This window comes from Notechis scutatus, chromosome 3 (assembly GCF_049901735.1).
Source record: "Notechis scutatus isolate UNSWTSFEM ecotype Mainland chromosome 3, rNotScu1.2, whole genome shotgun sequence".
NCBI classification, from domain to species: domain Eukaryota; kingdom Metazoa; phylum Chordata; class Lepidosauria; order Squamata; family Elapidae; genus Notechis; species Notechis scutatus.
Genome location: NC_142011.1, coordinates 113,606,844 through 113,632,074, shown reverse-complemented (window position 1 = coordinate 113,632,074; position 25,231 = coordinate 113,606,844). Strand labels below are relative to the sequence as shown.

The following is a 25,231-nucleotide window of genomic DNA, read 5'->3' as shown; positions in this document are numbered from 1 at the left end:
ATAGATCTATATAGTAAAACACTGGCTCTTATTTCATGAGGGATCTACCAGTGGTGAGATACAGTAGTCTTGATGAGCACAAGGCACTTTTTAGAAGTTTAAGTCTATCCTAAATGATAGATGTGAAAAAATAATAATGAACTTAGAAATTTTATTTTTGGAAAAAGTACTTTTAATGGAACCCAGATTTTCTGACAGGAGGATTGTTGGAACAAGCATGCAAGGAGGGATGTGGGAGGTGTGGTGAGGGTCAGAGGTGAGTTGAGGAAAACTCACTATGCTCAACTCGCTGTGGCCAACTCCCCACAGTCAACTTGCTGCAGGATAACTTACCATAGCCAACTTGCTGCAGGACTACTCAACAATGTATTAATCATTTCACTCAGTTACTTTTATTATTGGTGATCACATTTTCATCAAAATTATTGTAACTCTTGTATTTCTGGATTGACTTTATTTTATTATTATTGGTCATGGTTCCATTGAAATTAATTTAACTTTTGCATTTGTTGGATTGTCCTGTGGTGAGTTGTCCCATTCTGCAGGGATGTTGTGCAAGAGATGTGGCAAGAGTTGGAGAGTCGGCACAAGAATGCATGGGAGTTATAGTGAGAGTCTGAGGATGTAATGTAGATCAGGGGTCCCCAACCGCCGGTCCGCGGACCGGTACTGGTCCGCAGAACAAGTCTTACCAGGCCGCTGGTTGCTGGGCACCGCCATCTTTTTTTGGTAAAAAAGTGCTTCCGGTGAGCTTTTCCGGGTAGAAAGCTCACCGGAAGCACTTTTTCATCAAAAAGATGGCGGCGCAGCGCTTCGTGAGCTTTTCCGGGTAGAAAGCCATTTCTACCCGAAAAAGCTCACCGGAAGCGCTGGCGCCACCATCTTTTTTGTCAAAAAAAGATGGCGGCACCCAGTTGATGCCGGTACCGGGCCGCGGCGCCCAGCTGATGCCGGTACCGGGCCGTGGCATCAAAAAGGTTGGGGATCACTGATGTAGATGACGATAACCTTGAGGGATGAGGGGTAGAGATGATGCCTAGGAAACAAGCAGACAAGGGGGGACAACTCCCAATGGCTTAACAATCAGCAGAAAAAAATTAAGAAAGACCCACCCAAATTGATCAGGCAGTTAAAAGTGGCAATGGAAAATTTGTACCTTCAAACTTGCAAGATTCTGTTAATATAGCCTTACAATAAAGTAGAATTAATCCATCTAGTTGTATTTTTTCTGGTTTACTGGAAGGGCTGACAGGATGAATGGAATGCATGAGTGGCTCATCAGGGCATAAGCACAGTCTGGACCGCCAAGGGGATTTTTAAGTGCTGGAACAAGACCAATATGCCCCACCTCATCTATACATTAAGTTAACATCTGCCCCACCTCCCCCCCATGGATTTTGCATTACTCCCTGCACCTATGTAACTCCTAACCAACCAAGAGGCTTGTTTAAAAGGGGGGGGGCTGCCAGGGCAGCAAAGCAGATTGGGAAGCGGTGTGTGTGTGTTGAGGACAAATTACAGAGAAGTGGCAGGATTGGAGTCCATGCAGCCCACAAGTAGATCCCTCCCCCACCTCCCCCTCTCCTCCGATTTATCCTCCTGCGCTTCAAAGTATTTAAACAGGGTGAGAAGTAGGCCGAGTGATCATTGCTGCCGCTGCTGCAGGCGAAGGACAGTCTTCCTTCCTTGCTTGCTTTTGTCCTCTGATGAATTGATTTGATCCAGCTTTGGAGTGTTTTGCTGCGAGCTGCCACCACCGTCCCCACCCTATCCCCGCCCGGGCGCATCCAGGTTGACACACCGTCCTGCTGTTTTTCTTTTTAAAAATTCGGTTTTGAATTTTTTTAAAAAAAGTTCCCCTTCAGGGACCCCTTTTGAGCTCCATGGGCCTTGAAACAATGTATCCACTGACTGAACCTTCCCCCTCTCCTCAGGCCTGAGCATAGTCACCCTGTTGGAGACTGCACAGCAGAGGAAACTTACCCCAGCAACTTGAAACCTTCTCTGCTGTTTTCCCCACTGATTTTCTGGGAAAGCTGGCTGGAAAAGTTGCAAATAGTGATCACGCAAATACAAGGTACTGCAACCAGTTGTAAGTGCAAGTGGATTGCCAAGCATCCAGACTGATCAATTGATCCCAGAAGTGCTGGGACAGCCAGAACTCCAAGGACCAATTGTAGCCATCATTCATTCAGCAACATCGTAACTTTGAACAGTTGCTGAAATCAAGGGCTATCTGTATTAACTTTTTAAAAAGCTTTCTGTTATGTACATACACTGTTCAAAAAAATAAAGGGAACACAAAAATAAGACATCCTAGATCTGAATGAATGAAATATTCTTATTAAATACTTTGTTCATTACATAGTTGCATGTGCTGACAACAAAATCACACAAAAATTATCAATGGAAATCAAATTTAGCAACCCATGGAGGTCTGGATTTGGAGTTACACTCAAAATTAAAGTGGAAAACAACACTACAGACTGATCCAACTTTGATATAATGTCCTTAAAACAAATCAAAATAAGGCTCAGTAGTTTGTGTGGCTTCCACGTGCCTGTATGACCTCCCTACAATGCCTGGGTGTTGTGGCCCCAATTCCCGAGCCTATGCTGTCAGAGGAAGAGGACCTGGAAGATGAGGGGGAGGAACTGGGAATGCCTTCCTCCCCAGGACCTTCCTCCCTGGCAATGCCTTCCTCCCCAGGACCTTCCTCCCTGGCAATGCCTTCCTCCCCAGGACCTTCCTCCCTGGTAATGCCTCAGGTTCCATCAGACAACCGAGAGGAACAGCCTGAGATGAATCAGGAGGAAGGCATGTCGGAGCAGCTCCTGACAGGGAGTGAAGAGGAGGAGTATTGGCTCGACCCCAAGCAGCGTCATAGGGAGAAACGTGAGCAGCAACGTAGGAGGCGTGGGAGGGTCAGAGAGTGAGCTGAGTCATTGAGCCACACCCCACAGGGGATAAAAGTGGGTGTGTTTTCTCCTTAAACTTTGTACGGGACAAAGTTTAACCTTACTTCAGATTTTCTTTGTGAATGATTGTTTTGTGGACTACCTTGTGATTTTTATGAAGTAAAAGAACCATTTATCTCTGTGAGTAAAACTTTTATTTTATAATTGCTGCCAGCTCGGACTTGGCAGGCAGGACGTGGTGGAATGCCAAGAATATTATCAGTTCCAAAGAATTAACTCTGCGAAGTCCGAGCCAGCTTGCCTGCCTGAGTTAGTGTGTGTGTGTACTCCCTCACCTTTTGGAGGAAAGGGAAGGCGAGACAGAACATTTTTGTCCTGTACCTGACTTAAACCATCTTCTACCTAAGATGGACCAGCACCAACAGCAGCAGCAGCAATTTCAACAACAGCTGCAAGATTAGAATCAAACTCTACAACAGCAAGTGGCTCAATTAACAACCCAACTTGCTTTGCTGCAGGCTCATGCAGCTCCTCCTCCCCCTCCCCGTCGGAAATGCCCGGTGGCTATGTCAGATAAGTTTTCTGGGCAGCCTGAGATGTTCCCGGCTTTTATGGGACAGTGCCAGTTATTTATGGCTATGAGGCCAGAGGATTTCCCAGATGACCGGGTTCAGGTGGGGTTTGTGATAAGCCTCCTTTCTGGCTCGGCTGCCCAATGGGCCACGCCTTTGTTGCTCAAGAACAGCCCGTTATTAACTAATTACCATGGTTTTTGGCAACACCTGCGCCACATCTATGAAGACCCCATACGAATGCAGACGGCAGCCAGGCGTCTTAAAGACCTTCGCCAAGGGAAGCTCCCCCTGCAAGAGTTTATTTCTGAATTTCGGCTTTTGTGCCTGGACTCCAACTTGAATGACGCGGCATTAATGGACGCTTTCCAGGATGGCCTGTCAGATGAACTGCAGGACGAGTTAGTTCGAGTGGAGGTGCCCCCGACCCTCGACGCTCTGGTGGTGCAATGCTTGCGCATCGACGCACATCTCCAACAGCGAAAGAACAGTCGCACTGTCCAGGAGCAGCCATCTGCATCTGTACCACCGCGCCCTGTGCTAACAGCACCCCGGGTCACCCCACTTGTCATGGCAACGGCCAAGGAGCCAATGGAGTTGGGAGCGGCCAGACCTCGCCTGACGGCCCAGGAGCGAATGCAGAGACACCAAGGGGGTTTGGTCCTGTATTGTGGGGGGGGGGGGGCGGACATTTCGCTATTTCTTGTCCTCTAAAGCGAAGTGGGACGCTCAAGCCTGTGCCTGAATCTTGGCGTGATCAGTCAAGAAACTGGGCAGACCTGACCTGGGGGAAACCCTAGGCTGGGCACATATCAAACACCCACCTGAATTAGCAGAGGTTGACTCTGGGCCCCCTTGGCATCTGATTTTGGACACTCGGGTTTTCTTGGCTAACCAGTTGGAAGGGATTCTGGCGAATGCGCTGGTGGACTCAGGGGCCACAACTAACTTTAGGGACCAGGCCTTTGCAGCCCATTTTGATGTCCCCTTGGTTCTGGTGGAACCTCCGATGAGGGTCAAGACTATGGATGGGCAGGAACTTATTGCAGAACCCATTACATTCGCCACCCAGCCTTTGCGCCTAGCCATTGGAGCACATGAGGAGGCGATCCGCTTTTATGTCACCGCGGACCTCCATTTCCCATTGGTCCTCGGCATGGCTTGGCTTAGGATTCATGATCCTCAGGTGGCATGGTCACGGAATGCCATTTCTTTTCCGAGTCTGCAGTGCGTGGACCACTTCCGCCACACCTGTGCTGGCCAGGACATCTCCATCTCTGCCATCTCCATACCTCCTGAACTGACGAACTTCACGGATGTGTTCAGCGAGAAGGAGGCGGACCGGTTACCCCTGCATCGGCCCTATGATTGCCCAGTGGACCTTCTGCCCAATGTACTGCTGCCAAAGGGATGTTTGTACTCCATGTCCGAGCCCAAGCTGGCCGCACTACAGGACTTTTTGGACAAAAACTTGGCCCAAGGGTTCATCCAGCCTTCGTCGTCCCCTTTCTCAGCCCCAGTCCTCTTTGTCAAGAAGAAGACGGGAGACTTATGCTTGTTCTGTGATTACCGCCGACTAAATGCCATCACGGTACAGAATCGCTACCCCTTGCCGCTCATTCCGGAGTTGTTGGAGAGGTTGAGGGAGGCCACTATCTTCACCAAGTTCGATCTTCGAGGGGCCTACAACCTGGTGCGGATGCAAGAGGGGGACGAATGGAAGACGGCATTTGGCACCCGATACGGCCATTTTGAGTACACTGTGATGTACTGTGATGTATTTGGGTTGACCAATGCCCCCGCAGTCTTCCAGCACATGATGAATGATGTGTTTCGGGATATGTTAGATCGGTTCGTGGTGGTGTACCTGAATGATATTCTGATCTATTCTGGGTCCAGGGACAGCCACCTTCAACACGTTCGTCTGGTCTTGCAACGCCTTCGGGAGCACCAACTTTATGCGAAGCTGGAGAAATGTCTCTTCTTCCAGACTTCCATAGAATTCCTTGGGCACATCATCTCTCCCGAAGGCACCGCCATGGACCCACGCAAGGTGGAGGCCTGGTGTAGTTGGGAACCCCCTCGTGGCGTGAAGGACGTTCAATGCCTATTGGGGTTTGCTAACTATTACCAGACCTTCATCCCGGGCTTTGCCAAGCTGACAGGTCCAATAACCAGCTCCTTCGAAAGAAGGTCCCGTTCCAGTGCCCCCCCCCCCGCAGCAACAGGCCTTCGTCGCAGAACCCGTCCTGAGGCACCCTGATCCGCATCGTCCTTTTGTGGTGAAGACGGATGAGTCCAATGTGGCTATTGGGGCAGTGCTGTTGCAGGCCCCGGTGGATAGCGTCACTCTTTTTCCCTGTGCTTATTATTCACGGAAATTCAATCCTTCCGAACGCAACTACACCATCTGGGAAAAAGAGTTGCTGGTTATCAAGGCTGTGTTTGAGGCTTGGCGACATCATCTCAAGGGGGCGCGACACAAGGTGGAGGTCCGGACGGACCATCAGAATTTAGAACACTTGTCAATGGCGAGAAAGTTGAACCAGCGGCAGATCCGGTGGTCGTTGTTTTTTGAAAAGTTTTTCAACTTTTCTGTGACCTATATCTCCAGTGGTCACAATCGGAAGGCGTATGCCCTGTCCCGCAAACCCGAGTACCTTTGCCCCGAGGACCCCCTTCCTCCGTGGACGGTGCTGCCAGCAGAATCCTTGGCCGCAGTCCAGGAACCGATTTCCATGGACTTCTTGACTCATTTGCTGCTGTCCTCTGGATTTACAACTGTGCTGGTGGTGGTCGACACGTTGACAAAAATGGCCCACTTCATTCCATGTCGTACACTGCCAACGGCCCGTACAACTGCCCGTCTGTTCTTGCAGCATGTTTTTTGTCTCCATGGTCTGCCGGACAGGGTAGTTTCTGACCGTGGTGTACAGTTTACAGCCCAATTCTGGAAAAGCCTGATGACAGCGTTACAGGTGCAGGTGTGCTTGTCGTCGGCACACCATCCAGAGACTGATGGGGGGACGAAGAAGGTCTTTGGCATCCTCGGGCAATACTTGCATTGTTTTGTAAAACAACGGCAGAACAATTGGGCTGATTATCTCCCTCTGGCGGAGTTTGCATTCAACAACTCCCAGCACACCTCCACCCAAATGACACCATTTTACGCTAATGTGGGGTACCATCCGCGGTTCTTCCCTCTGATACTATTGGATTCCCCTGTTCCCGAGACCCAGGAATTCCTTTCGGAACTTCAATTGGTTCAGCAGTTGGTGCGGCAGCAACTGATAGGAGGCCAAGGAAGACTACAAGCGGTTCGCAGATTGCTCTCGACGGGCAATGCCTCCACTAGCTGTAGGAGACCGTGTGTGGTTATCCACAAAACACCTCCAGGCCAACCGCCCAATAAAGAAGCTGGACAATTGGTTCATCAGCCTGTTTCCTATCGAGGCGGTCATCAACCCCGTAGCCTATCGGCTAACTCTATTGCGCTCCATGCGGATTCATCCAATTTTCCACCATTCCCTTTTGGTCCCTGACGCCCCTTCGTGTTATCTCTGACATCCCACAGCTGTTGATCCACCATCTGCGCCCTGTGAGGATGGCGCAGTAGAAGGCAAGGTGGACAGCATTAGGGATTCCCGCTGGCTGAAAGGGCGGTTTCAGTATTTGATTGAGAGGCAGGGGGATGGGCTAGAGACCCTCTCCTGGGTGGATGCTTCCACGATCCGTGCCCCAGATCTTATACCATTCCATGACCATTTCCCCTTGCAACCACATCCTGACTGTCAGATTCGAGGGAAGGGCCCTGCGGTGGGGGATAGTGTTGTGGCCCTGATTCCTGAGCCTATGCTGTCAGAGGAAGAGGACCTGGAAGATGAGGGGGAGGAACTGGGAATGCCTTCCTCCCCAGGACCTTCCTCCCTGGTAATGCCTCAGGTTCCATCAGACAACTGAAAGGAACAGCCTGAGATGAATCAGGAGGAAGGCATGTCGGAGCAGCCCCTGACAGGGAGTGAAGAGGAGGAGTATTGGCTCGACCCCAAGCAGCGTCATAGGGAGAAATGTGAGCAGCAACGTAGGAGGCGTGGGAGGGTCAGAGAGTGAGCTGAGTCATTGAGCCACACCCCACAGGGGATAAAAGTGGGTGTGTTTTCTCCTTAAACTTTGTATGGGACAAAGTTTAACCTTGCTTCAGATTTTCTTTGTGAATGATTGTTTTGTGGACTACCTTGTGATTTTTATGAAGTAAAAGAACCATTTATCTCTGTGAGTAAAAGTTTATTTTATAATTGCTGCCAGCTCGGACTTGGCAGGCAGGATGTGGTGGAATGCCAAGAATATTATCAGTTCCAAAGAATTAGCTCTGCGAAGTCCGAGCCAGCTTGCCTGCCTGTGTTTGTGTGTGTGTGTACTCCCTCACCTTTTGGAGGAAAGGGAAGGCGAGACAGAACACATGGGCATGCTCCTGATGAGGTGGCGGATGGTCTCCTGAGGGATCTCCTCCCAAACCTGGACTAAAGCATCCCCCAACTCCTGCACAGTCTGTGGTGCAATGTGGCATTGGTGGATGGAGCGAGACATGAGGTCCCAGATGTGCTCAATTGGATTCAGGTCTGGGGAACGGGCGGGGCAGTCCATAGCATCAATGCCTTCGTCTTGCAGGAACTGCTGCTGACATACTCCAGCCACATGAGGTCTAGCATTTTCTTGCATTAGGAGGAACCCAGGGCCAACTGCACTAGCACATGGGGTCTGAGGATCTCATCTCGGTACCTAATGGCAGTCAGGCTACCTCTGGCGAGCACATGGAGGGCTGTGCGGCCCTCTAAAGAAATGCCACCCCACACCATTACTGACCCACTGCCAAAACGGTCATGCTGGAGGATGTTGCAGGCAGCAGAACATTCTCCATGGTGTCTCCAGACCCTGTCACGTCTGTCACATGTGCTCAGTGTGAACCTGCTTTCATCTGTGAAGAGCACAGGGCGCCAGTGGCGAATTTGCCAAACTTGGTGTTCTCTGGCAAATGCCAAACATCCTGCACAGTGTTGGGCTGTAAGCCCAACCCCCACCTGTGGACGTCAGGCCCTCATACCACCCTCATGGAGTCTGTTTCTGACTGTTTTAGCAGCCACATGCACATTTGTGGCCCACTGGAGGTCATTTTGCAGGGCTCTGGCGGTGCTCCTCCTGTCCCTCCTTGCACAAAGGCGGAGGTAGTGGTCCTGATGCTGGGTTGTTGCTCTCCTACAGCCTCCTCCATATCTCCTGATGTACTGGCCTGTCTCCTGGTAGCGCCTCCATGCTCTGGACACTATGCTGACAGACACAGCAAACCTTCTTGCCACAGCTCGCATTGAAGTGCCATCCTGGATGAGCTGCACTACCTGAGCCACTTGTGTGGGTTATATTGTGTGGGTTATCTCATGCTACCACTAGAGTGACAGCACCACCAGTATTCAAAAGTGACCAAACCATCAGCCAGAAATCATAGGAACTGAGAAGTGGTCTGTGGTCACCACCTGCAGAATCACTCCTTTATTGGGAATGTCTTGCTAACTGCCTATGCTTTCCACCTGTTGTCTATTCCATTTGCACAACAGCATGTGAAATTGATTGTCAATCAGTGTTGCTACCTAAATGGACAGTTTGATTTCACAGAAGTGTGATTGACTTGGAGTTACATTGTGTTGTTTAAGTGTTCCCTTTATTTTTTTGAACAGTGTATTAAAGTGCCTACTCAGTTGTTTTCTTTTTTTTTTTAAATATCTACAGGTTTATTAACTTAGAGTGAGAGAGATAAAAGCTTTTCTTAAAGAATGCCTCCAATTTTCCATTATCTAACTATTGACTTTATCCCATACTCACCAAGATTATCCATATCTTTAGGGAGAATTATATCAGCATATATCTTGGTCTGTCAGAAAAGAGAAAATCATGTTAGAGCAACTGTAGAGAGGATATTTCTCTGGAAGAAGATGACTTGATGGGTTTCTCCCCTTAAACTGCAAGTGGAGTTAGAAATCCCCATTCTTGCACTTTCCTTTCTATTAGTGTCCATGCCAGCCATCATAAGAACAGATGAAGAAGTGTGAATGGCCGTACCTTTTTTCATAAGAGGATTTCCAGAAATACTACTTCACCAAGTGTTCCACCAGAGTTTTAATCCTTCTAAACCTTCAATTCCCATTCCAGGGAAGGATAAAACCTTTTACTCACAGGTAGGCAGAATTCTTCAAAGGCTGGCTTGACAAATGTAATGTACTGTTGTTGTCCACAATTCGGGTCTGAGCCTGGTTCCAAGGCCAATGACAGATGCCAGACACGAGGTACAGGTTTTCTGATTGATTTTTATTGGAGTACTCCAAGGAAAAGAGCTCCTGGTCAAAATGCCAAGAGCCCCAAAAAAGGATTGAATAGGTTTTATACATTTTCACTAAAGGAGAAGGTGGGACAAAGTGAGATAATAAGAAATGTCATCTAATAAACATTTTAGTAATAATTGTACAATTTGTTCTATTGGTCTCTAGCTGTCCCTATTCCCAAGTCTTAGCTAATGAATGACCTAGGACTGTGATGCAAACCTATGGCACGCGTACCACAGGTGGCACGCAGAGCCATTTGTGCTGGCACGCGAGCCACAGGCAAACTTACCTCACTGCGCATGTGCATGCCTCACACCTGATTTTTGGTCTGTTTGAGGCCATTTTTGGCTTCCCAGGAAAGCCTTTGCAGGCCAAAAAATAGGCCCATTTCGTCACTTCCTGTATTTCTGGAAATACCGGAAGTAATGAAACGGGCCCATTTTTCGGCCTGCAAATCCTGCAGAAGCTTTCCTCAAGCCTCTGGGAAGCCAAAAAAGGCCTCAAAAGGGCCGAAAATCAGCTGGGAGGCACAGTGTAGGTAAGGGAGCAGCGGGGGGTATTGCGCGTGCATGTGCAGGGGGCATGGGAGGGGCACATGCATTGCCTTCTGGGTGCTGGCGCGCGAGCGCAAGCGTGCACACAATTTTTGGCACAGGAGCCAAAAAAGGTTAGCCACCACTGCTCTAGGAGTTGTCTAATACACATTTGATTTGCTGCAAGCCTAACTTTTAGCTGAGGTCTGCATCTTGGCTAACTTGTGTTACTTTTATCAGCTTTCCAATTAGCCAGGACTGTTACATGATTTACAAAGAATGCATATCTCCTGTGGATAAGTATTCTTTGTTCTTGCCAGACAGACTCCACAAGTACAGGCTTCCTGATTTACTTTGAAGTGTGTGCCATGACCTGGCTTTATTTTAGCAGATGGCCCATCACTGTGATAAGATCTGCTCTAAATCCCTAACTTGTTTACTGGTATCTCAGAGAACTGCAGACAGTAAAGAAACATGAAACAGGTGAATGACAACAGAAAAATACTAGTATACAGTTACAGTACATTCGCAGTAAAAGCCCAAGCATACAAAGATTAAGCCCTCATATGGAAGTGAGCTACTATGATGTAATGGTTATAGTCTTAAACTAGGATTGAACAGATAAGATTCAGGTTCAGAACAAGTGCAGGCCAAATAAAAATAATTCCGTACATCCTTCTGTTCCCTTACTTTTTAAACTATTCCCTTTTTGGTTTTCAGTTACCACTTTCACTCACCCTTTCAAAGCTCTTTCAGTAAGATCTGCTTCTTTATTATTATTTCTACAAATTAGTACATTTACATTGCTGTTTGCTCTTTACATTGCTTTTGCCATGCAAAATCATATTAATTAAAGTCCTTTTTGTTTTTTGAAAACAACTTGCATTTCAGAATTAGCAAATTCTGTACCATCCCTACTAAGAATATCTATATCAAAAAGACTGAGGTCAGATAGAAAGTGGTCACACAGGTCAAGAAGAAAGAAAAGGTGAAAGAAGAGGCAGTGCCAAGATTTGGCAGTCAAGAGAGGGGAGGAATAACTGAAGGAAGCTTGATTTTAGTACTTCAACTGTTCTTTCTGATGAAATAATGGTGCCACCAGGTAACGTGATGGAAGAAGCTAAGAAAGAGTTAGGGTTGGGAAAGAGCTCTTTAAAAAACTCTTCTGACTGCACAAACTGAGGAAGTATTGGTGTTGATGATGCTTCAAGTTTACTCTCCTCCAGTAGCAATTTGGGACTGGAGATCCCAAGGAGGTCTAGAGGAGGTCTAGAGGAGAAAGAGATGTTACTTTCTGAATATGGATTCCCAGCACATGGTGCTGGGGGTGGTAGCTAACAAATCATACTCAATGTGTACTCCTCAATGAAATTACATCTAGAGGTAAAGAAGGAAGCAGTGGGGAACCCCAAGGTTCTTTTTTCAACATCTCTTCAACATCTTCAAAATTATTTAGATGAGGGAATAGAAAGGAACTCATCAAATTTACAGGCGACACTAAACTGGTAGAAATAGCCAGCACTCCAGAAGATACTCCAGATGGATCTCGACAGATTTGAGCATGGCAGATTGTTTATACAGATGCTCATCTGTGAAACTATAGATAGCTGGAGTCTGGAGTTGAAGTTGAAAGAAAGAAGATTGAAGTGACCTTGAAAATACTGGAACTGGAAAGTCTGAGTTGATTTACCAAAGAGCCTTGGGGATATTTAGTGGCAGTGGCTTGCTTTCAATTAGAATTGTTTGTTATTTCTTACCTTCTTTTCTACTTCCCTTCTAGTTGGATTTTTATATAGTTGGATTTTAACCTTTTAACCCAGGAACTAGAATATACATTTTTTCTTTTGCTCTCTTTTTTCTATTAAGAGAAATACATAGACTATTATTTTTTATTTTTTTTCTCTCCTTCCCCCTATCCTCTTTTTCTTAAAAAAAACAACACTTTTTTATCCTTTTTTCCATATCTTCTCTTGTTTTGTATATTACTGCAATTAATTGGATTAAGGTATATAAGTGCCCAAAGATTTTTTTCCTTTTTATTTTTTGGAATGGTAGCTATCTGCCTTCGCTCTCTTTTTTTCTTTTTTCTTTCTCTTTCTTTTTTTTACAGATAAGTATTACAAGATGATCAGAAAGACAACAGCCCCAGCTTCCTCAATACCAATAGCCTCCTCTTCACCATCTGGAGGACAATGATCAATACAGACAATGTTACAACAGGAGAAAGAGAAGGAAGTGACATTGTAGATGATTATGCAAGGAATCCAAAAGATTGAAAAGAGAATAGAAAATATTGAGCAAAGAACTGAAAAGACAGATGAAAAAGTAGAGAACATTCTACAGATGATGATGAAATATGAGGACAGATTTAAGAAAATTGAAGATATTGATACTAGATTGAGCGATGTTGAAAAGGGACCATTAGGATGGGAAATCGATAGATCAGAATTTTACCTGAGATTTCAAAACGTAGAAGAAGGAAAAGGTGAAAACCTTGCTGAAATAATGACAGAAATACTGGCAGAAGCGTTAGAGATAACCAAAGAGAAGATGATGGATGGGATGGATGAAGTGTTCCATGTCTATACAAGATATGCAATGAGAAATAGGTTACCAAGAGAAGTTCACATCAGATTTACCAAGAAGATCATTAAAACACAGATATTGCAGGTGGCAAGAGAAAAAACATTAAAGTACAAAGACAAAGAAATTGTGGTGCTGAAACAGGTACCAAGAAGAGTAAGTGAGATGAGAAGAGAATATTTATTTTTGACTAAAGAGTTACTTAAAAGAGGAGTAAATTACAGATGGCTGATACCAGAAGGCCTCTTGTTCACCTGGCAGGAACAAAGACACAGAATTGACACAGTCGAAAAAGCTGAGCTATTCTACTTAGAATACCTTAGAGGAAAGGAGGAAGACATAAGAAAAAAGAGTTGTTAATTGAATTTCAAGAGGAGTGTATAGCAGTAATTGAAAAAGAAAAAGAAGAAGGTACAGTAGGTGGTGTACCCAGAGAGCAACAAGAACTAAGATCTACTAGAGCAATAAAACCCTCTTATAAAGCTTAATATGGATGAAAGAAAATTGATTACGATTAACATAAATGGACTTAATTTGGCTATTAAAAGAAGAAAAGTATTCCATAAATTAGAGAAATTAAAATTTGACATAATTTGCCTACAAGAAGTACTTATTAAAAACAACACGAATATATATTGAAATGAAATAAATTAGGGAAATTATTCACATATATAAAACAACGGTATTAACAAAGAATATGTTAGCAAGACAAAAGAAAGAGTTGGAAGAAGTTTTAGAAATACAGGTCACAAATAAGGTTAAGTATTTAGGGATATACATTACACCAAGATGTAGCACACTGAAGGAGGATAACTATCTTAAACTCAAACAGCAGATTGCGACAGTTTTGGCAAAATGGGAAAACTTACAACTATAATTGATTGGGAGAATATCTACAATTAAGATGAATGTATTGCCTAGAATTTTATATCTATTCCAGACAATTCCAATTCGACTAGAGAAAGAGTTTTTTGAAGACTTAAATAGAATTGTGCTGAAATATATTTGGCAGGGTAAGAAAGCGAGAATAAAACTTAAACTGTTACAAGATGCAAGAACAAGAGGAGGGTTTGCCTTGCAACTGGGAATTATATTACCAAGCGACAAATCTGATGTGGGTAAAGGAATGGATAACATTAAGGAACAGTAGATTATTGACTTTAGAAGGGCATGACTTGCTGCTGGGATGGCATGCTTTCCTCTGGTATAAGGGAACTAAAACACAGGGATATTTTAGAAGACATTACATTAGAGAGGCACTGTTTTTGAACTGGCAGAAGATAGAAAGACAATACTACTTAAAAATTCCATTATGGATATTGAAGCTTTTTCCTATCCAATAATATATAAAAAGGAACAAACAGTTAGATATGGTGAGATATTGAATGAAAGGGGTGAACTGAAATCTATGCAAGCGTTGGAAGAACAAGGTTGTAAAAATGAATTGGTTTTCATATTTGCAAGTACAATCTAGATTTGATAAAGATTTTAAAACAGAAGGTATTTATGATAAGTTGACTGACTTAGATAAAATTCTGGTGGGTACTGATGAAAAGGTAATTAAAAAACTCTATGGACATTTATTAGAATTTAAGTTGGAGGAAGAACAAGTCAAAGAAACTATGATTGCTTGGGGGAAAAATTTTGGATATGGGATTGATTTAGAGAAATGGCAAAAATTGTGGTCTCAAAATTATAAAATGACAATGTCAACTGCATATAAAGAAAATTTGTATAAGATGTTTTACCTACCCCCGATGAGAATTGCGAGAATGTTTAAGAACAAATCGGACAAATGTTGCAAATGTCATCAGATACCTGGTTCATATTACCATATGTGATGGACTTGCTCAGATGCAAAAAGATATTGGACTAAAATCCACACATGGTTGGAAAAAATGATAAAATAACACATAGACCAGAGATCTTTTTATTGGGAATTATATTGGAAATATACAATAAAGAGCTGAAATATTTGATTGTAAATGTTTTAACAGCGGCTAGAATTGTATTTGCTAAGAATTGGAAAAATGAAAAAATACCTGTGCAGTTATTAAGAAAATTATGGACTGTGCTGAAATGAGCAAATTGACATTTGAAATTAGAGAGCAAGAAGATAAGCAATTTTATATGATATGGGATTTGTTTTATCAATGGTTGGACAAAAAGACATGGTAATGTAATAGATTAGATAATTTTGTAATAGAAGTTCAATGGATTGATATAAAATATAATATAGACATAATATACAATATAAATTTAAACAATATACAATATACAATATAAATTTCAAAATAAAATTTGGAATATCTCGTATAAAATGATGGAATAAATAGTTTAGTCATGGATGATTAATAACTGATAAATATATAAGCATATGTTAGTTTGACAATGTGAAAATTTATATAAACTGTGAGTAATGACTACGAAAGGATAGCACAAAAGATTTGTAACCAACTGACACACTGTATGTATATAAAATGGAAGATGGTTTTATGTTTTTAATGTTTTGTTTGTATATGTTTGTCTTAAAAAATAAAAACTTTTATAAAAAAAAAAAAGGGTCGCCCCTGACGAGGTGAGAAATGATGCCTGCCAATGAGCAAGGTATCAACAGCCCCTCCTGCCACCCCTAGGGAGAGCCTACAGTGCTTGCCTGGAGCCTGCTTCCGATGTGGAAAAGAGGGCCATCAGGCAGCCAACTGCCCGGCCCACAACCCATTTGGCAGTGAGGGGCCCAGGTCAGCAAAGACAAGGCGCTGAAGAAGGGAAAAGAGATGTGGATGGTGCAGCAGGTTGTCGAGGTCTCTTCCCACTCTAGCAAGGGGAGGGAAACTCTGACCTCCAGCAACCCCAACCTGATCTTCTATAAGAGTGATAGCTAGGGGGAGCATGATCTGATGGTAAGTGGAACCACTGCCCCTTTGATTACCTGAATGGAGATGCTAGAGCCCCACTCAGGGGCGAGAGGGGTATTTATGGCCCTAGTAGACTCAGGTTGTATCTGCTGCTTAGTTAGCCTGCAAACTGTGGAAAAGATGGGACTGAGACTTTAAAAATTGAGGCAACCTATGAAGTTTGTGCAAGTTGATGGCTCCCTTAATGTGGGGGGGGGCTGCCAGTCACATGCCTAACCGAACCAGTAACCCTGAGATCAGGAAGCCATGAGGAAACTACATTTCATAGTAACCCTGAAAATGGCAGAGACAATGATATTGGGGTTGGCATGGCTAAAGAAGTGGAACTTTGTAGTTGACTGGAACAACAACTGGCACTGAAGAAGTAGAGCAGGCAGGCTGCAGCACATTGCTGGCTCATACTGAAATGATTGCCTACTAGGACACCTAGATCCCTCTCACAATTACTGCTGTTGATCCAGGTACCACCTATTCTATACTTGTGATTTGATTTTTCTTGCCCAAGTGTAAAAACTTACTTTTTTCATCACTGAATTGTGTTTTTTTGGATAGGATTCAATTCTGAATCTTGAGTCTATCTTCTAGTGTTGGCTATTCCCCTCAGCTTGATGTCGTCTGCAAATTTTATGAGCTCCCGTTATCAACATGCTTCTCAATGTTGACAACAGCACTGCAGCTTGTAGGAAATGCTGCTACAAAGTAAAAAACATGAAATCTCACTCTTTTGTGTCCAAGTTTGGTGTTGGAACATTTGCAAGAAAGGAGAAAAGCCAAGTACCAAAATCCAAGTAACATATCACATTGGCATAAGTATTCAGACCCTTCACTCAGTACTTTGTTGAAGCATCTTTGGCAGCAATTGCAGATTCAAATCTTTTGGAATATGATGCGACAAGCTCTGTACACCTGGACTGGCAGATTTTCTGCCATTCTTCCTTGCAAATTCTCTCAAGATCAGTCACATTGGATAGTGACGGTTGGTGGACATCCATTTTCAGGTCCCTCCAGAGATATTCAATAGGGTTGACTGGGCCATTGTAGGATGGGGATTCTCAACCCCTGGGCCATGGCCAGAGGTGGTATTCAGCAGGTTCTGACCAGCTCCGGAGAACCGGTAGCAGAAATTTTGAGTAGTTCAGAGAACTGGAAAATACCACTTCTGACTGGAGATTTTACAGTATCCTTCCCCTGCCACACCCACCAAGCCATGTCCACAGGACTGGTAGTAAAAAAAATTGAATCCCACCACTGGCCATGGCCCACTAACGGGCCATGGTCTATTCAGAATTGGGCGATGCAGCTGAATTTCAAGATCTACAAGGCAATGTGTTTCCATAAAAATATAATGGCTGCAAGTTTACCGTTCTTGGCTATATTGAATGCAGTTGAATGTTCATGATACATTAATCTAACTACATATGTTTTTCCGTGCAATACTTCTAGGAAACTTATCCCTATATCACACTCTAAGAAATCTGTGTACACAAACGCTACAGTATTCCTCTGCTATCACTGTAAAGGTAACCCTCAATTTAATATAAATCACTAAGTGAGCATTTGAAGTTACTATGGACCCTCAAAACCTACTTACAACCTAATTCCAGAGTTATGACTGCTGCAGTGCTCCCATGGTCATTCACCTCTACAACCAACCAGTGTTATTTTTCAATGGCCCCTCCAATTATACCCTCCTCTTCCCTCCCTGGGTCCCCTCAGGCCTTAGGCCTGCTTCCCTCCATGTGTCACACCCTCCTCCTCACTCATAATGCACTTACTTTCAAAATTTTCCAGAGTTCAGCTTAGGGAAGGGGGCAACCTGTTTTGTTTCTGGGCTTGTGAAAAGTTCCACAGCAGTCTGGAACTCGCATTAAAAAAGCAGATCAAACCACTCTAATCCTGGGCCACGTGCACAATTCTGGAAGTTGCTCCTAAGGCACCCCATACTCTGCTTAATGACACACACATTTATTTAAAGACTGCATCAGGAAGAGCAGGGATGAAGGCACAAGTTGTTAAGTAGAGCATAGGATTCCTTAAGGGTCCGGGAGAGGCACTGGGAGACCCAGCATAGACTCTTCTTGGAGCCTCCCAAGACTTCATTCACACTTGAGGCACCTTGTGCTTCACTTCCTGCCCCTTGGGGTCCCTGCATATTGTGTGGGTGCTTCACTTAATGGTCATGACTTTTACCTTTTGACTGTAATGGGCAGGTTCCATTGCATTCATTGGTCAAGGACTATCTATACCCACCTGACACAATATTTTATAGAATAGGGTTGTATGGCAGAAAGGAAATTAGAGCAGCTACTGATTAAACAATGGTATAAAAAGGCTAGCAAAGACCCAATGTGTAGCTTTCTTCTTATCTATTTATTTCCCATTTATTTTTATAAATAACTGAAGGTAGTGAACATACACAATACTCCTTCCTCTTCTATTTTCTCCATAGCAATAACCCTGTAAGGTGAGTTAGGATGAGATTGTGGGTGACCAAAGTCACCCCATCGGCTTTTTTGCCTTACACAGAACTAGAAAAAGTCTCCTGGTCTTAATACCATAAAAGCTTTCCAGGCAACCAACTTAAACATCAATTGTTTGTGACTAAGAAGTGAGCTGCAAAAACCTGGAAAAGTCTAGTGGTCCTCCTTATTTTTGCAGCTTATATCTAGTACTAGTCGTGACTGAAGTATATTCTGCCTTCTTTCCCAGTAACTAATAATGACTAACTTCTGAAGACTCAGAATCTCCCAGCTGTAGACTTAGAAACTCATTACTTGCTAGTTGTGGGAGAAAACTAACCTATGAGACAGACTGGAAGAAACCCCACAAATTCTTAAATAGTCTGTCCCCTGGTCCTCACCATCCAAATCCAAAGTCCATTTACATTTTTCAAAATAAATGCAAAATCCTCCATTAAAAAGAAAAATCAAGTCTTTACTGATGTTTTTAAGTATTTAGGATATGAATGTTAGTTAACAATTAAGGATATTTAGATAAATAAGAGAATCGAGTGTCGGTGAAAACTGGGAAGGTACTTTTGGGATAGTTGCCACACAAGACAATCGCAGGATCACAAAAACTTTGCACCCCTTCCTCCTCGGCACCCCTTCCTGCTCGGGAATCTGTTGAGTTAGTGTGAAGTGCCCAATGGAGATGTATTGATCTATTCACGGTTTGCCCCCCCTCCCCCCAAAAGGTGCACCAACCCAGGCTGTTCTTTCAGGACAGGAAGGTAGTGCCTCCCAAAACACGTGCATGGGATTCATTTGAGAAAAACATTGCGCACGATAGAAACACTGCATGCGCGCACGCATACGCACACGCGAGCACACACACACGCACACACACACATTAAAAAGATACTAGCTGTATCTAATCCCAAATCTAGACCTTAATGTCAGGAATGCCAACAATGGCAGTGCTGTTCTCAAAATCTTGGGAGAGGAAATTTAGCGTCTTAAGAGGTGCACTGCCTAGCTCTGGAAATACATTGCTGTGTTTTGATTGTCCAATGGAAATGTTTACCTTGCCACCAGGGGTGGGATGTAAATATTTTTACTGCTGATTCTGTGGGCATGGCTAGGTGGGAGTGGCTAGGTGGGCATGGTCATGTGACTGGGTGGGTGTGGCTTCTTTTTGTGCAGCACCCTCCTCCATTTTTTTTGCCTCCTGGGCCTCAGGGAAGCTTCAAGGGAGGCCGTTTTTGCTCCCAGGAGGCTTCCCTTAGGCCCAGGAAGGTGAAAAATGGAGCACGGGGGGACTGTGCAGCACTCCTCTTAGCTCTGTTTTTGGCCTCCTGGGAGCAAAATGCCCCCCAGGAAGCTTCCCGGAGGCCCAGGAAGGTAAAAATGGAGCGCGGGGAGGCCACGCAGCACCCCTCTTCGCTCCGTTTTTGGCCTCCTGGGAGCAAAACGCAACCCAGGCGGCTTCCCGGAGGCCAGGAAGGCAAAAAATGAAGTGGGGGGGTGCCCCCCGCACCCCCTTTTTTGCCTCCTGGGCCTCCGGGAAGCCTCCTGGGCAAAGCAGTAAAACAGCAAGAAGGATCCCAACACAGCTGATCGTCGGAACAGCTGATAGTTGGGAGGAAAAAAAAGAAAAAAAAAGAAATACTGGTTTGGTCGAACTGGTAGCATTTTTTACTACCGAGTTCGGCCGAACTGGGCTGAACCGGTAGAATCCCACCACTGCTTGCCACTGGCTGTCCTCCCACTAACTCCAATAAAAAAAAGCTTTTTTCCACCAAACAAACTTGCGAAAGCGCTGGAGCCGCTGCTCACTGTCCCCCGCCATAGTCTGTTTCAGGATATCTAGTCTTGGAAGATTTGTTGATGCTGGCCTCTTAAGTCTCTATTGCTTCCAGACAAGTCGCAGCTTGGCTCATCCGCCAGGCACTGCCCTTCTCTTCACTTCTTACCTCAGATGACTTGTGCAGATGACCCTCGTCATTCCAATAGAGAATGCAGAATCCGTACTCGTCATGCAGCAGAGCGCAGTGGGAAAATTATTGCTGCCAATTTAGATCCATGCCAATACGGGTTTTCCATTATGTCATAATTCTAACTTATGCTTCTTCATGTCGATTTTGCAGGCTTTGGAATGTAGAAAAATATAGAACTACACTATAATATACCACACTGTTACTATATACCGGTGTATGTTCTAGTGGTCAACCACTTAAGTATGAGTTAGCAGCGTGCTGCAGTTGCCAAAAAAGCCAATTCGGTCCTAGGCTGTATCGAACAGAGAGATAGTATCAATGTTTCTTTTCTTTTCTTTTTTTAAAGAATTTTATTAATTTTCAATAAACAAACATACACAAACAAAACACAAAACATGAAAACTTAAAATATCTTTTTGGAAAGCAGCTTAGTCCCGGGTTACATTTTTTGTACAGACATAAATTCAAATTCATGCTCACTTTTATATATCATTTCATATCTTATTTACCATTCTACATTTTCTATATAGTTTCTCCTCTCTTTTCACTCTCTTAATTCTATTTTATTTATTTTATCTCAGTTTAAATCATTATGCTTATATCCTTTGTCTGTTCTGTTTCAGCTGTCTATTATCTTTTCTCACTAACACAGAATTTCTCCTATAATCACTGATTGGAGCATGACGCCTTTATATCTTTCCCCTAAATTTAACACTTAAAATAATACATAATTTTCATTCGGATTCTGCTTAGTACATTCTAAAGCTACGTACTATATTTTAAAATAAGAAAAAATTATAAGTTTATAATATAATTAAAACAATAATCCATAGCAATTAAACTCTACCGTTAAAATTAATATTCATTTAAGTCTTCATCATTTTACACATTCCTTTTCAATTAAGTATCATGCTTCTATGGGAACACTTATAAATTTGCTTAATTACTTCCTCCCCATTTCAGTTATATTTTAAAGTATTATAAGATTAAAATGTTCCCATTACTTCTTAGAGCAATTCTCTCATATTTCATTTATTTTATTCAAAAAGAAAAAAGAAAATTTCACTAGATTACATTAAATATTTTATCCCATTTTGTAATCATATATTGTTCCAATTTTCTAACATTTATTTCAAATACAAATACAACAATACAGTCTGATGTACTTTTGCAGAATCTCTTTTTTAGTTATATTTTTACCCATTATCTCTAAATAAATCTGGTTTCTTTACATCTTGTTTCAAACCTTTGTAGCTTCTCTTCCCTTTTTTCCTTCCTTGCTTCTCCAGTCTAGCCTTTTTATCCCCTTGTCTCTTGATCTCCACTCTCTTCTGTATTCCTCTTTTCTGTTGCTTTCTGACGTTGTATCAACTTTTCACCTTATTTTTCCCTTTTTTGGTTGTTTTTTTTAAGTCTTAGATTTCTCTTTCCCCCCTTTCCCTTTTCTTCCCCAGCTAGAGTTGCTTGATCATTAAAGATGGCTTCTTCTTCATCCCATTCTCCTTGTTCTTGTAATTTCTCATAAGTAGAAATCGCCATTTCTAAAAAATGAAAAACGGAGCCAAAAGAGCCCTTCCCTTCTTGTTCCTCTTCTTTATACTTTTTAAATTCCATTTTCAGTTCATCAACAAGTAATGCCATTGTAGAAACTTTTTTTAAAAACCCAAATGTTTTTAATCTTTCAAATAATAATTTCCAAAAGTCCCAAAGCCACCAAGCGATCCAAATACACACAGACTGTTTCATTTAACACTTTCTTCTTTTTACACTTTCTCTTCCTGGGGTTACAATTCAGTTGCAAAGTTCCAATTAAAATGTATCTTTTAGAAGTCTTGTTACAATTTAACTCTAGTCTTGTAAATTCCAAGCAGCCTCCTCCAGCAAAATCTTAATCTTAATTCTTTTCCTCTCCCTTCCCACTTACAGCAAAAAAATATTTTTTTTTCAATGTTCAGAAATCTTTATTGTCCCCTTGGCTTTAATTTTTCAGTTTGATTACCTGCTGGTGCCAAAGCGGGTTTTTCCAATTTCTCATTCATCTGCTGTCACCGTAAGGAAGGAGAGTGAGAAACAAAAAACTTTCCCTTTTCACTTTCATTCGCTGCTTCCAGATCCTCTTTGGGAGCGATGTATCTTTGATGAGATTTAAATTCCAGGGTATTTTAAATGTTGCTTGTTATCCCGGTCAGCCAAAACTTTCACTTCTCAGCTTCCTCCTGCACATTCTTTCCCGGATGAGAGCTTCTTTGTGGCGGCCATTTCTGACCGCCGCTCCACCGCTTTCGGAAAAGGGAGTTAAGCCAGCTGAGGAGGGGAGGTGCGATTCCCCCCGACCCCTGCCGGGTCTCCCCTATCTTCAGTTACCTCTACGGGGTAACTATAGCCCCGAATCCGGCTGGATCGGGGCACTCCAGCGGCGAGCGCAAGCAGAAACCGTGCATGATCGCGGATTCCTGCCGCCGCCGAAGCCCTGCAAACCGGAAGTCTAGTATCAATGTTTCTTGAAGTGTTAATGCCATTATTATGGTAAAACCACACTTGAAATACTGCATCCACTTTTGATCTACAGTACAAAAAATGTTGAGGGGTCTAGAATGTACATAACAATAACAAAGATAACTAGGGGACTGGAGGCTAAAATAAGAAAGACTGCAGAAATTGACTATGCCTAGTCTAATAAAGAAAAAGATTAGGGGTGATATGATAGCAGTCTTCCAGTCTTTGAAGGGCTGTCACAGAGAAGAGGGGCTTCACCTATTTTCCAAAACACCTGTGGGCGAAACAAGAAATAACAGATGGAAACTTATCAAGGAGATCCAAGAAATTTTCTGACAGAACAATCAGTGGAATAGCTTGCCTCCAGAAGCTGTGTGTGCTCCATCACTGAAGTTTTTAAGAAGAGTTTGGACAGCCATGTGTCCAGAATTATATAGGGGTTAGATTAGATATTCAAGGTCCCTTTCAACTTTTATTCTGTATTCTGATTTTCGGTTTATCAAAGATCTTGACAGGAAGAGGGGGCAGAAGTGTTAAAATATATGGCTAGATGATGGATATGGTACAATAAGGCAAGTTTTAGCAGCCTTGTACATGTCTTGATGTAACAAAAGGAACAGCATGATTTGAGACTCTCCATCAGCCTTCTTGCACACTTGACATACATCCAGTCTGTTAATCTTTTAACATTTTTCTAAAATTGAGATTGAGTATGATTGGTCTGCTCCTGGAATCATGGCAATCAGTTGTTCCCCAAATTATCTCCTATGAACTTCGTTTATTACTAACCTTTATCTTCTGGTAGTAATTTCTTTTTCTACTGACATTTTTTTTCTTTTTGAAGTCTGAATTTCTTTTGAGTTTACAATATTGTTCTCCTGCAAATAGCTGCTTCCTAATACAACTCTCATGATTATAGATATTCTGGTCTTTTCATTTTTAACACTGTTGGAACTGCAATTCATTGGTTTTTTTAAACTGTCCCCTGTCTCATTGGAATGGGGGATAAGCATACTTCCAGTATCTTCATTTTCAGAAGTTCCTAACTCTCCTGTGCTCCCTTTGACCTGAAAGTCAAGTAGTCCTACATATACTTCTCTACAGCTTTTGAAATTGGCTGTCAGTATGACTATGCTTCAAGTTGTTTTTTCAGCAGCATCTTAAAAACCTAGATTACACGGTCACTTCCTGACAAAATTCCAATTGTTTATATCTCTTCAACCAGCTCTTTTTCATTAGGATTACATCTAAGAAAGACAATCAGTTTTTTTTTAACTTTTTGAAATTGCAGGTACCTCATTCCCAAAATCCAAGCTTCTTTCTTGCCTTGCCTTTCCACCTGCTGCCCAAAGAACCCTTTTGCAAAACTAGAGGGGGTTCATAGAACACAATAGAATCATAAAATTATAGGGTTTGAAGGGACCTCACATCACTAACTATCTTACTGGCAAGATCCACTGTTTTAAAAGGTGAGGGTGGATCTGCTTAGACAGTTGCATCACACTGCCTGGAAGTCACAGAACACAGAATATAGAATCAGAGGTCTTTTAGTCCAAGCTGCTGCTCACGGTAGGAGACCTTATACCACAGGTGTCAAACTTGCCATGTCATGTTGCCGTCACGTGATGTTTCGCTGTTTTTCCCCTTTGCGGAGCTAGGATGGGCATGACCTGAGCATGACGCACCTGGCCCATGGGCCACCAGTTTGAAATTACCATCCCAGTCCTGGTTGTCGAGCATATTCTTGAAAACCTCCAATGAAAAACCCACAACTTTGAAAGGCAAGATATTCCATTAATTGTTCTGTCAGGAAATTTCTCCTTAGTTCTAGGCTGGATCACTCTTTAACAAGCTTCCACCCATTATTTCTTATCTTGCCCTTTGGTGCAAATTGACCCCCTCTCCTCTGTGACAGTCTCTCAAGTACTGGAAGAGCTATCGTCACTTCCTAATCCTTCTCTTTGATAGGTTAGATATACTTATCTCCGTTAACCGTTCATCATAAAGTTTAGCTTCTAGACCCTTTCTGGACTTTCTAGGAGCATCTTTTTTGTATCATAGTAACCAGAAGTGGATGCAGCATTCCAAGTGTGGCTTCACTAGCGCAGTATAACGTGTACCTTGCAACCTCCAAGACTCATCGCTTAATATAATAGGCTCCTCAACCTCTCCTGCACTCTTGCTACCCTGATGCCAAGCCTCCACATTTGTACACATCTCCCCTTCCCCCACTTTTGTGAACAGCTCTCTCTCTCTTGTTGCTCCCGGGACCCGCCGAGCTCGAATCTCCTGCGCCCGGTTTACCGGTACAATTCAAACAGGCAGGCGTGCGCCGGAAAAGAGGCTGGTCCTGCAGGGAGGTCAACTCTGAAGTTACACACTCTCTAGGACGTAAATCTCTA

At 43.3% G+C, this 25,231-nt stretch overlaps 1 long non-coding RNA gene across 1 annotated transcript; it reads right to left on the bottom strand.

Annotated features, from left to right (window-relative positions):
- Nucleotides 1-1,004: 1,004 nt before the first annotated feature.
- Nucleotides 1,005-25,186, bottom strand: LOC148131355 (uncharacterized). The gene is made up of 4 exons (XR_015749106.1): nt 25,134-25,186; nt 9,365-9,413; nt 1,984-2,040; nt 1,005-1,036 (listed from the first exon to the last, which is right to left on the bottom strand). It is a non-coding gene; the product is annotated as an uncharacterized LOC148131355 (long non-coding RNA).
- Between the last annotated feature and the right edge of the window lie 45 nt (nt 25,187-25,231).